We start from the raw sequence: 9,352 nt of genomic DNA, 5'->3' as shown, positions 1-9,352 counted from the left end.
AAAAGTAGAAATAAGCACAGATAAAAGGATGCACATTTGATTTTCTTTCTTTTGCATGAATTCCTTGTGGGTTTTCTCCTTGTTTTTGAAATACATTTGTTCCTTTATTGATGTACACCAAAGCAAATACTAATTCTGTGCACACTCCTCGAGTTCGATGAGATAGTGCAGTGTAGTGGTTAGGGCTGGCACTAGGGAGACAATAGATTCTAGTAGTGCATCCTTAGCTATGGAATTTCACTGAGGGACTTGGGACCAGTCAGTGAGCCCAAGGAGCCTCTCTAGGATCTTGCTGTGGGAAAAAATGGGTGGAGGGACTATTTTACAGTATATACTACTGCTTTAGCTCTTAAAGGAAAGGTAGGATATGAATAATATATTTTATGGATATCATGTAAGTAAATCATGCAGCAATTGGGTATGTCTAGTTTAATGAAAAGAAGGACTAGGGCAGACATGATAGCAGCGTTCCAATATCTCAGGGGTTGCCACAAAGAAGAATGAGGCAAACTATTCTCCAAGGCACCTGAGGGTAGAACAAGAAGCAATGGGTGGAAACTAATCAAGGAGAGAAGCAACTTAGAACTGAGGAGAAATTTCCTGACAGTTAGAACAATTAATCAGTGGAACAGCTTGCCTCCAGAAGTTGTGAATGCTCCAACACTGTAAGTTTTTAAGAAGATGTTGGATGGCCATTTGTCTGAAACGGTATAGGGTTTCCTGCCTAAGCAGGGGTTGGACTAGAAGACCTCCAAGATCCCTTCCAATTCTGTTATTCTATATTCTAAGCGCCTCATTCTAGTTACTAATATTAAGTATAGGTCAATCTGAATTTATTTATATATTTGTTTGTTTATTTATGGATCCATCTCACTATCCAATGAAATGATCGCAACCCAACTCAGGAGAGGGTAGATTTTGCTCACAAGCCATTCCAAACACAGCACTTTACAGCCAAATATGTATCAACATGAAGCATACATGTGCACACACACATGCAGAGAGAGAGAGGGAGAGAGAGAGAGAGAGAGAGGGAGGGAGAGACAGGGGGAGAGAAAGAGGGAGAGGGAGAGAGAAAAAGGGACCGGGGGGGGGGGGAAGCTTGGGATGGGATCAAAACTTGCTTCCTACCATTGAGGCTCAATATTTTCCCTTTGGACAATAGTCCACCTGCTTTTTCAGGAGTGCCTCTACGATTGTTTTCTTTGGAATATGCCGAAAAAGTTACCTGGCTGGTCCCTTTTCAATAATTTGAGCTTTTTGTGGGAATCACCATTTTATCTCTGGCTTTTTGGTTCTGGAAATTATAACACAATTGGCACTTTCCTCCTAGCAGAGGCAGCAAATCTGTTCTTGAGTCACAAATGCATCCTTCTGGAAAAGCTTTCTCACAAGCTCTCTGGATGGCGTGTGTATTTAACATTATAGTCCCTTTGGGGACAATGTGATAGATCAGCCAGCTTTCCTTTCCTTTCCTTTCTCTCCCTCCCCCATTTTTTTTCTTTTTTCTTTTCACAAGGCCTAGCATTCTTGCTAAGAATGGTCCTCTTTGAATAGAAGCACAGTGGAATATTTTTTTTTACTGTCTGAGAGTTTTTGACCTTTGGTAGAGAAAAGAGGTAATTGCAAACCGGCCTGCTATAGGATTTCCAATAGGTAGTGTGGCATAAACTTTTTAGAGTTTGAGATGAATATGTACAATTCCATACATATTCATGCATTTTAAGTATGTTCCCTTCCTGTTAAATCCAATTAGAGTTTTAAAGTATAAAATGAAGAGACATAATAAAATTCAGTAGGCTTCAAGATAGACTTTAAATAATTAAAACTCAGATTATCCCTCTGTGGATTTGTTATTATAAAGTTTTTTATTTTTTTGATTTTCATAATATATAATCACATGTATACTATTACATATCCAACATCGTATTGTATTATTAAATGCTTACATCAATTCATTTTACCGTCAACTCCCAAAAATGATTATTGGCTCTTCTGCTCTCCATACACCGTATTTATACTCTATCCATCACTTTCTTCTCCCTCTCTCCTCCTCCTCCCTATCTCCTTTCTTTCCTCTGTCGTCCTTCTCTTCTCTACTTCCCCTTCCTCTCTTCTTCCTCTCCCCTTTCCACTCTTTCTTTCTCTCCTCCTCTCACCCCCGCCCTCTCTCCTCTCCTTCTCTTCTTCCCTTACCTCTCTCCTCTACTATGCATTCTTCATCTTATTTACTTGGTGTATTTCACCTCTGAGCGAGCTCCATTTTATTTTGATGGTATTTATAATTCCATTTTAATATACTGTACATCTTTAATTTTAACATATATCTTCCTCCTTTTTTTAAAAGAAAAAAAAGTATACATATATAATAATTATATTTTAACCCCCCCCCCTCCCCAGCCTATTTTTGGCTAGGATGTAGATCTGGTTATGATTCCCAGTTATTCTCATCATTATATTTATATAGTTATGCATCCTTACATGCCGCAAATTTGTAGTTCTGTCTTTATAATCTCAATAATTTTCCATTATAGGTATATTTCATATTCCCCCTCCATTTTCCATATCTTGACTTAGCTTACCCTTAATTGTCTTTAAATAACAATCCTTACTGTTCAATGTTCATTACAATTACATTAATCTACTATGTAGAATAACAAACGGTACACACCTCACTCTTAAGTTCATCATCTTAAGAGTTTTATATATGTTCATATTTCATATATTTTAACCTATACTTAATTGTCCTTCCATTGTCGTATTCAATCAATTAGCAACTCAGTTTAATTATCATGTATAAAAGTGAATCACATTCCTCTACTTTGCATTCTCCACATAACAGTTTCATACTTGTCCATATTCCATATATTTTAATCTTTATTTAATTATCTTTCCATTATCATATTCAATCAGTTAGCAACTCAGTTTAATTGTCATATATAAGAGTAAACCACATATCTCAACTGGGTCCTCATTTTACTGACCTCGGAAGGATGGAAGGTTGAGTCAAGCCAGTTGGGATCAAATTCCTGGCAGTGGAATGCAGAGTTGACCTGCAATACTGCCTTCTAACCACTGTGTCACAATGGCTCAGATAAGAAGATAACAGGAAACCTAGCCCATAGCACGAATATGGGTGTGGCAAACATCCCAGATTCTTGGATTGTGACAAGAGAGAAATACTTTCAGACTTGCAAGATTCCATTAATGTGTTCTGACTTAGGCTTCCCAAGAGCATGAAGCAAACTCCTGGTCCTGACAAAAACCCGTTTTATTAATTTACTGTGAATTCTGCTCATTCACATACAGCAAAGTCTTTCAAGGGAGGATTTACAGTCACAGACCTTATCTGGAATAGAAAGCTGCCAGGCCGATGGGAAAGTCACAGGCCAATTAATCAAACTAATTGTCTCCTGCAAACTCCCTCCCCTTTTGCTCCTCTTTTATTTTTTTAACTGGCCCATGTTCCTCCCCAACCTCCTCATTGTCCGAATCTCCTGCCAGCTCTTGTTGGCTGCTGGTGAGCCGCAGCATAATGTAACTTTACAATGAAGTAGAATTAATTTACCTGGGCATGCTTCCTTTCTGGACTACTTTGCAAGGCTGACAAAACTCATGCTCTATTTCTTTCCCAAAAGGTGTTATGGACATGTCTGTCATTTTGTTACTTAACCTGTAAGGACCTGAATTGTTTATCTCTTTCTCCCTAAACTTTTTTAACCCTATGAATGTATATATTAATAATAAGTTTTGAAAAATCCCTACCCCATTCTTTAATAGAGTTTATATCCTGTTTTGAAATTCAACGTCTTTTTCTGCTCCTCAGGCCAGATGTTTTATCATCCTCCGCTAAATAATCTTGATGGGCTGCCACAAGGGGGAAACAACTGTTAGTTTTAATGTTACTCCTTATCTTTAAGGAGTGACATTGTACGCATCCTAATTCCCCATTATCAATGCTTTCTCTGTTCAGGTTTCTCTCTTTATTTTCTTTGGAATCTTACCTTTTGCTGAAGAAGAACACAACACCAGCTAGCCCGCCATTTTGCTAATAAGGTTCTAGATAACATGCAATGAATATGCAGCTCAGTATGGATTCAGCCCGGGACCGCTTTGTGCCTTTAATCACAGTTGGAATGCATAACCAGGCTCCACCTCTCAACCCTATCTCCATCACGCTGAGCCTGTGAGGCTGAGACTGCTAGACAGCTCAAAAGAGATTGCAGCTCAGATGTCCTGGAAAACAGCAAATCTCCCAGACCTGGCAGAATCCGTTACCATGAGAACTGCAGATATTTCCATTGTGATGGCTTGCTCCAGCAGCCATCTGTTACACCCATTTGATTAGGAAGTACAGTTCAGCTTGTACAGGATTTCCATCACACCTTATCCCACAGCAGTCTACAGGGATGGTGGTGATGGGACCAGCTGGCATGGTGGTGGTGGTGGTGGTGGTGGAGGAGGAGGAGGAGGAGGAGAGGCAGCATTTGGAGATGACAAATGAGAAGGTCTTACACTGCAGTCATTTCCTGAGGCGTCTAATGAAATGCTACAAAGGAGGCACTTGAGGGACAATGGCATTTCTCGGAAGAAAAGATTCCATAAGGGATCTCGAAAGGGATTAGCTTTCCCGTGTTAGAAAAGAAGATCAGCCTAGAAATGAACTGTATTTAGTAATCCGTCACACTTGTCTTAGAGAAGAGGCCCGAATCTCCTGAAAACGCATTTCCATTGTAGGTGGGTGATTAATCAGGATATTAGCTGTGTTACGATTCGGTACAGGAACTCCCAGCTTCTAAGAAATTATATCTGTTCGGTTTCCTTTCAAAAATGAAAAAAAAAAAGGGGGGGGGACTGCAAATAAACAAATAACACATTACTGTATCATCGAATACATTTTTTAAATGTATGGAAAGAGCAGAGATGATAAAATGCAATTTTATTCAGGTCAAGTCTGTAATGAATGATGGACTCTTTAGGATTGTAAGCAGGGATATGGATGTATCTGCGATTGCATTTGAGGTATTCTGAATGTGAAGCACCATCACTCCTCTCCCCGCTTTTCTTTCTTCAGGTATCAAACTTAAGATTTAGTGCAAAAGACATACAATTCTGTCCATCGTAAGTACAATTGTAATTTGTATTTCTAATGACAAGCAGGAAAAGGGAGGGATCTTGCCTTCTTTTCATGAAGCTTTATTTACTTTGTGGATATTTTTTTTCCTTTTGCTCGCAGAAGATTCAAATAGGACAAAGGCAGTTTTCTGAATAGGCAATTTACAAATCACTGTATCAAAAAGGCCTGGCATAAAAGGACAACCTAAACCCATCGCTTTAAGTTTGGTTGCAGAGCATTGCTCTGCATAATTCACCAGATTGCGTCCTGGGTAAATATGATAATTTCTAACATTTGCCTCTTTGAGAAGGGTAACCAAATTATATGCTAATTATGAGATTCTAGGTTCCTGGCACAATCCATTCTTGGTGTTTCTGTGTGTCTGTGTGTCTGTGTATCTGTGTGTGTATCTCAGAAATCCTTACATATTCAGTAGACTTAAATAAAACAGGTTCAGCCTGCAGTTCTACACCCACTGTCAAGCAGAGTGGGTGTAAACAACATTAGTTTGGAAATAAGTCATCTTGAATCAATTGGACATTATTGAATAGACATTGTAGAGGCGACTGATGGGTTTTTTTGGAAAATTGGACCATTTGGAAATCAGGCATATTTCCAAACGGTCCTGCCATAATTGGGGGACCTCTATGGGGAGAAGTGTTTCTTCAGCGTTTCTACTAGCCAATGTGCCAGAATAGTTACTATTTATTTATATATGAAAATTTACTGGTATATAGCCGCCTACTCACTCACAGCAACTTTAGGCAGTAAAAGCGCAAAACCAAAAATAAACAAATAAACAAATAAAAAGCAATACCGACCACTCTAGTGACATCACACGATTCAAACCATTTAATGGGCTCCCTCACACTCTGGGTTCCCTAGGACCGCTGACACAACCACATCTTCAGGGCCTTCCAAAAGACTGTCAAAATGCGGGCCAGATTAATTTCTGCAGGGTGATGTTCCAAAGGGAGGGAGCCACCACGGAGAAGGCCCTTCTTCTGGGTCCTGCCAGATGTACCTTCTTAGGGGACAGGACCCACAACATTCCTTGCTTCCCCGCTCTAGTGGGTTAGGTGGGTGTGACCAGTGGTGGGATTCAAATAATTTAACAACCGGTTCTTTGTCCTAATGATTTCTTCCAACAACCAGTTCACCAGACTGCTCAGAAAGTTAACAACCGGTTCTCCCGAAGTGGTGCGAACTGGCTGAATCCCACCACTGGATGTGACCATCAAGAGATGGTCCCTCAGTATTTTGAGAGCTGTAGCATAAATACATGGGGGTTGAGTTAGGCAATTGTTTGTTACTGAGGACAGAATTAAAAAAAAATACCATCACCCAAATTATTTGGGAAAATTGTCTGGGCTTCCTGTATGTGTGTGTAAAAACCCAATCTGAATATATATTACTTTAATTCTCTTTAAACCATACTACAGGAAGTTAATTAATCCTTACAACAGGGAAAAGATTGGCAGATCGATCTGTGTTCTCCATAATTTTAATTATAAACAAACCCTGTAATTAGTATCTCATTTCACCCCAACTGACTAGTAAATACCATCCTTGGAGTTAAAATACATTAGTGAGAGTTGTGCTGTGACCCCGGGGGATCCTGCAGTGCCTCAAAAAGTTGTGGAAAGATCAGTAAGGGGAGATGAGCTTCTTCATTATCAATGGCTATTAGGAATGGTGAGCCTCAAAGGGCCTCTTCATTGCTAATGTAACAAGAAGAGATCAGGGAGGGAATTAAAAGGGGATCACTTACTTATGTATTATATAATTATACCAGGGGTGGAGATCTAGGGTCTTTTTATGACTTGTGGACTTCAGCTCCCAGAATTCCTGAGCCAGCCATGCTGGGAGCTGAAGTCCACAAGTCATAAAGTCCCCATCTCTGCTCTAAGGTATCCAAGGTGGTACATACACTGTTGTCCTTTCCACCAAACCTGAGAGGTATGTTCAGCTAAGCGGCAGTGATCTGTAGAAGGTCTGGAGTCATCACTTATGCTGGTTCACTCATGATGCTTAATGAATGGAGAAGACCATCTCTGCACGGTCAAGTCTGGTGGTGAACCATAGGGAAAGTGCACTACATCATTGAATCACAATGGAAAGGGATCTAAGGGGGAATTGAATCCAACACTGCCAGATTTACTACATTCTACAGATGACTATCCCTTTCTCTTTGAAAACCTTTACTGATGGGAAGTAAATCCCTCCAAGCAGTAACCTGTTCCATTGATTAACAGCTCCTACTATCAAGATGTTCTTCTTAATGCCTAATCTGGATCTCCATCCTTGAAGTTTCATCCAGTAAGTTTTAGTCTTACCCTTTGGAGCAAGTGAGTATAAGTCTGAACCTTCTACAATAACAGTTCTTTAGGTATTTGAAGATATCTATCATGTCCCCTCTCATCCACTTTTTCAAGCTCAATTTAACTGTTTCTCATAGGACTTGATTTCCAGGCTTTCCCCATTTTGGTAGCTCTTCTCTGGACTTGCTCTAGTTGTCAATGTCCTTTATGAGGACAGACACCTGTCTGCCTATCTACTTGCCTACCTTATTACTTATAGTAAGCAGTTTCCTCACATGATTAGGTCTGGATGATATGCTTTCACTATTTCACCAGGGCTATTTCTTGGCCTGAGTGCCCCAAAAGAATGCCAAGCTGGGATGATAGGTCATTTCTAAAGAGAAGAGTCCAAAGGGAACTGCCCTTTAGAAAAAAAACTTGGGGCTGAGAAGGTCTCAACTTTTATTTCTGCGTATTTATATAAGGGGAAAGGGAGGGGAATCTGGCATTGAGATGTGCTAGGACTGTCTGGAAATTTCAACTAATTAAAGTGCAAAGTATATTGTACAAAGATCAAGTGGTTATCTTGAAAGATGGATACAGGTTCCCATTGCTTACAAACTCAGTTTAAAGCAGTATTTCTCAAACTTGGCAACTCTAAGATGTGTGGCTGGCTGGGGAATTCTGGGAGTTGATATCCATACATCTTAAAATTGCCAAATTTGAAAAACACCGATCTAGTCTATAAAACATGTTCCTTTGGGTCTTATATTTGCAACTCTCCTTCTCAGAGATTTTTAAAAATTGTCAATACAACTTTTCTGTTGGGCTTTCACTGTTAATTGATTTTAATATCCTTATTTATTTAAAAAATGTTTTTAATTTGCTTCTTTAGCTGCTTGAGTATTCTCTAAAAGTTGAGCTTCAAACCTTATTATGCAGCGTGATTTGTTTCACCTTAATGTGAACTGAGGTATTGTGTTTGACAAACTATGGTTTTGCAGCTTTTTCAGCTACCTATGGTTCAACAGATTGGTTCTAGTGGTGTATTGTGTCAAGCCAGGGAGAGTTGCATGGCTGACTGCTATTTGAAGCTGGGCTTTCTAATGTAACTTTCTGGGTCCACAGCCTCCAAACCAGTGTAGGAAGTTATCACCCAGCCCTCTCCCAGAAAATAAAATATCCTAGGAAATATTGAAAAGGCAGAATATTATATTTCCCTGGATGTGAAAAGGAAGAAACATGTTTTAAATTGAGAATAGCTCTCTGTAGCTTCCTGCCTCCACCCACTTTGTCAATGGGCCATTAAGAAGACCAAGCCAGTCCCTTTATATAATAAAGAGTTCTTCCCTTCAGCTCCAGGGGGATGGGATTAAGGCATGATAATATTGGCACTTTACCCAACTGACCACATGGCATCTGAACTCAACCAAACCTGGATTCAAAACTCAGCCTAGAGGGTTGCCCTTGCATGGGCCCATGTGAGTCTGACAACCAATCAGAATACATTTCTTACACAGGAACAGGAAACAGATAGGTGGGGCCGAACAGATTATAAAAAGCCCTGCAAGCCCTTCTTCAGTCTCTTCTCTTCCCTTTCCTTCTCTTCTTTTCTCCACCAACATTGAAGCATGTGATCACCTTTTCTGTTCAGGACTCAAGCCATGTGGTCCTGTCCACCATTAAAACCATCTTTCCAAGCAGCCTCCATGTCTCCAGTGACTTTTTCTCCACTTGGAGCCGAACCCAGAAGGACATTTCTTCCAACACCAGGTTTTAAATTTTCTTTGCTGGTTCCATGAAAGTTTCGTTTGGTCTTCAAAAAGGGGCCAAGAGAATTGAAATAGCAAAGTAGGGATGCAACTAGGTAAAAATCTTCTTACAGGGAAATCGCTGGGGTGTTTAATATGTGCAGTTCTGTTTATACATTGAAACA

General features: G+C 39.8%; 1 long non-coding RNA gene across 1 annotated transcript in view; it reads right to left on the bottom strand.

Moving 5' to 3' along the window:
• The window catches only part of LOC309387537, a 482,764-nt gene extending 473,771 nt beyond the window's left edge, over nucleotides 1–8,993 (bottom strand). The window contains exon 1 of the long non-coding RNA XR_014174619.1: nucleotides 8,826–8,993. This is a non-coding gene — a long non-coding RNA (uncharacterized lncRNA). The remainder of the gene's footprint in view (nucleotides 1–8,825) is intronic.
• Between the last annotated feature and the right edge of the window lie 359 nt (nucleotides 8,994–9,352).

Source organism: Natrix helvetica (assembly GCF_964273705.1).
Source record: "Natrix helvetica genome assembly, chromosome: 2".
In the NCBI taxonomy this organism is placed as follows: domain Eukaryota; kingdom Metazoa; phylum Chordata; class Lepidosauria; order Squamata; family Natricidae; genus Natrix; species Natrix helvetica.
Note: the sequence above shows the minus strand (reverse complement) of the source record. Positions and strands in the feature narration are given on the sequence as shown.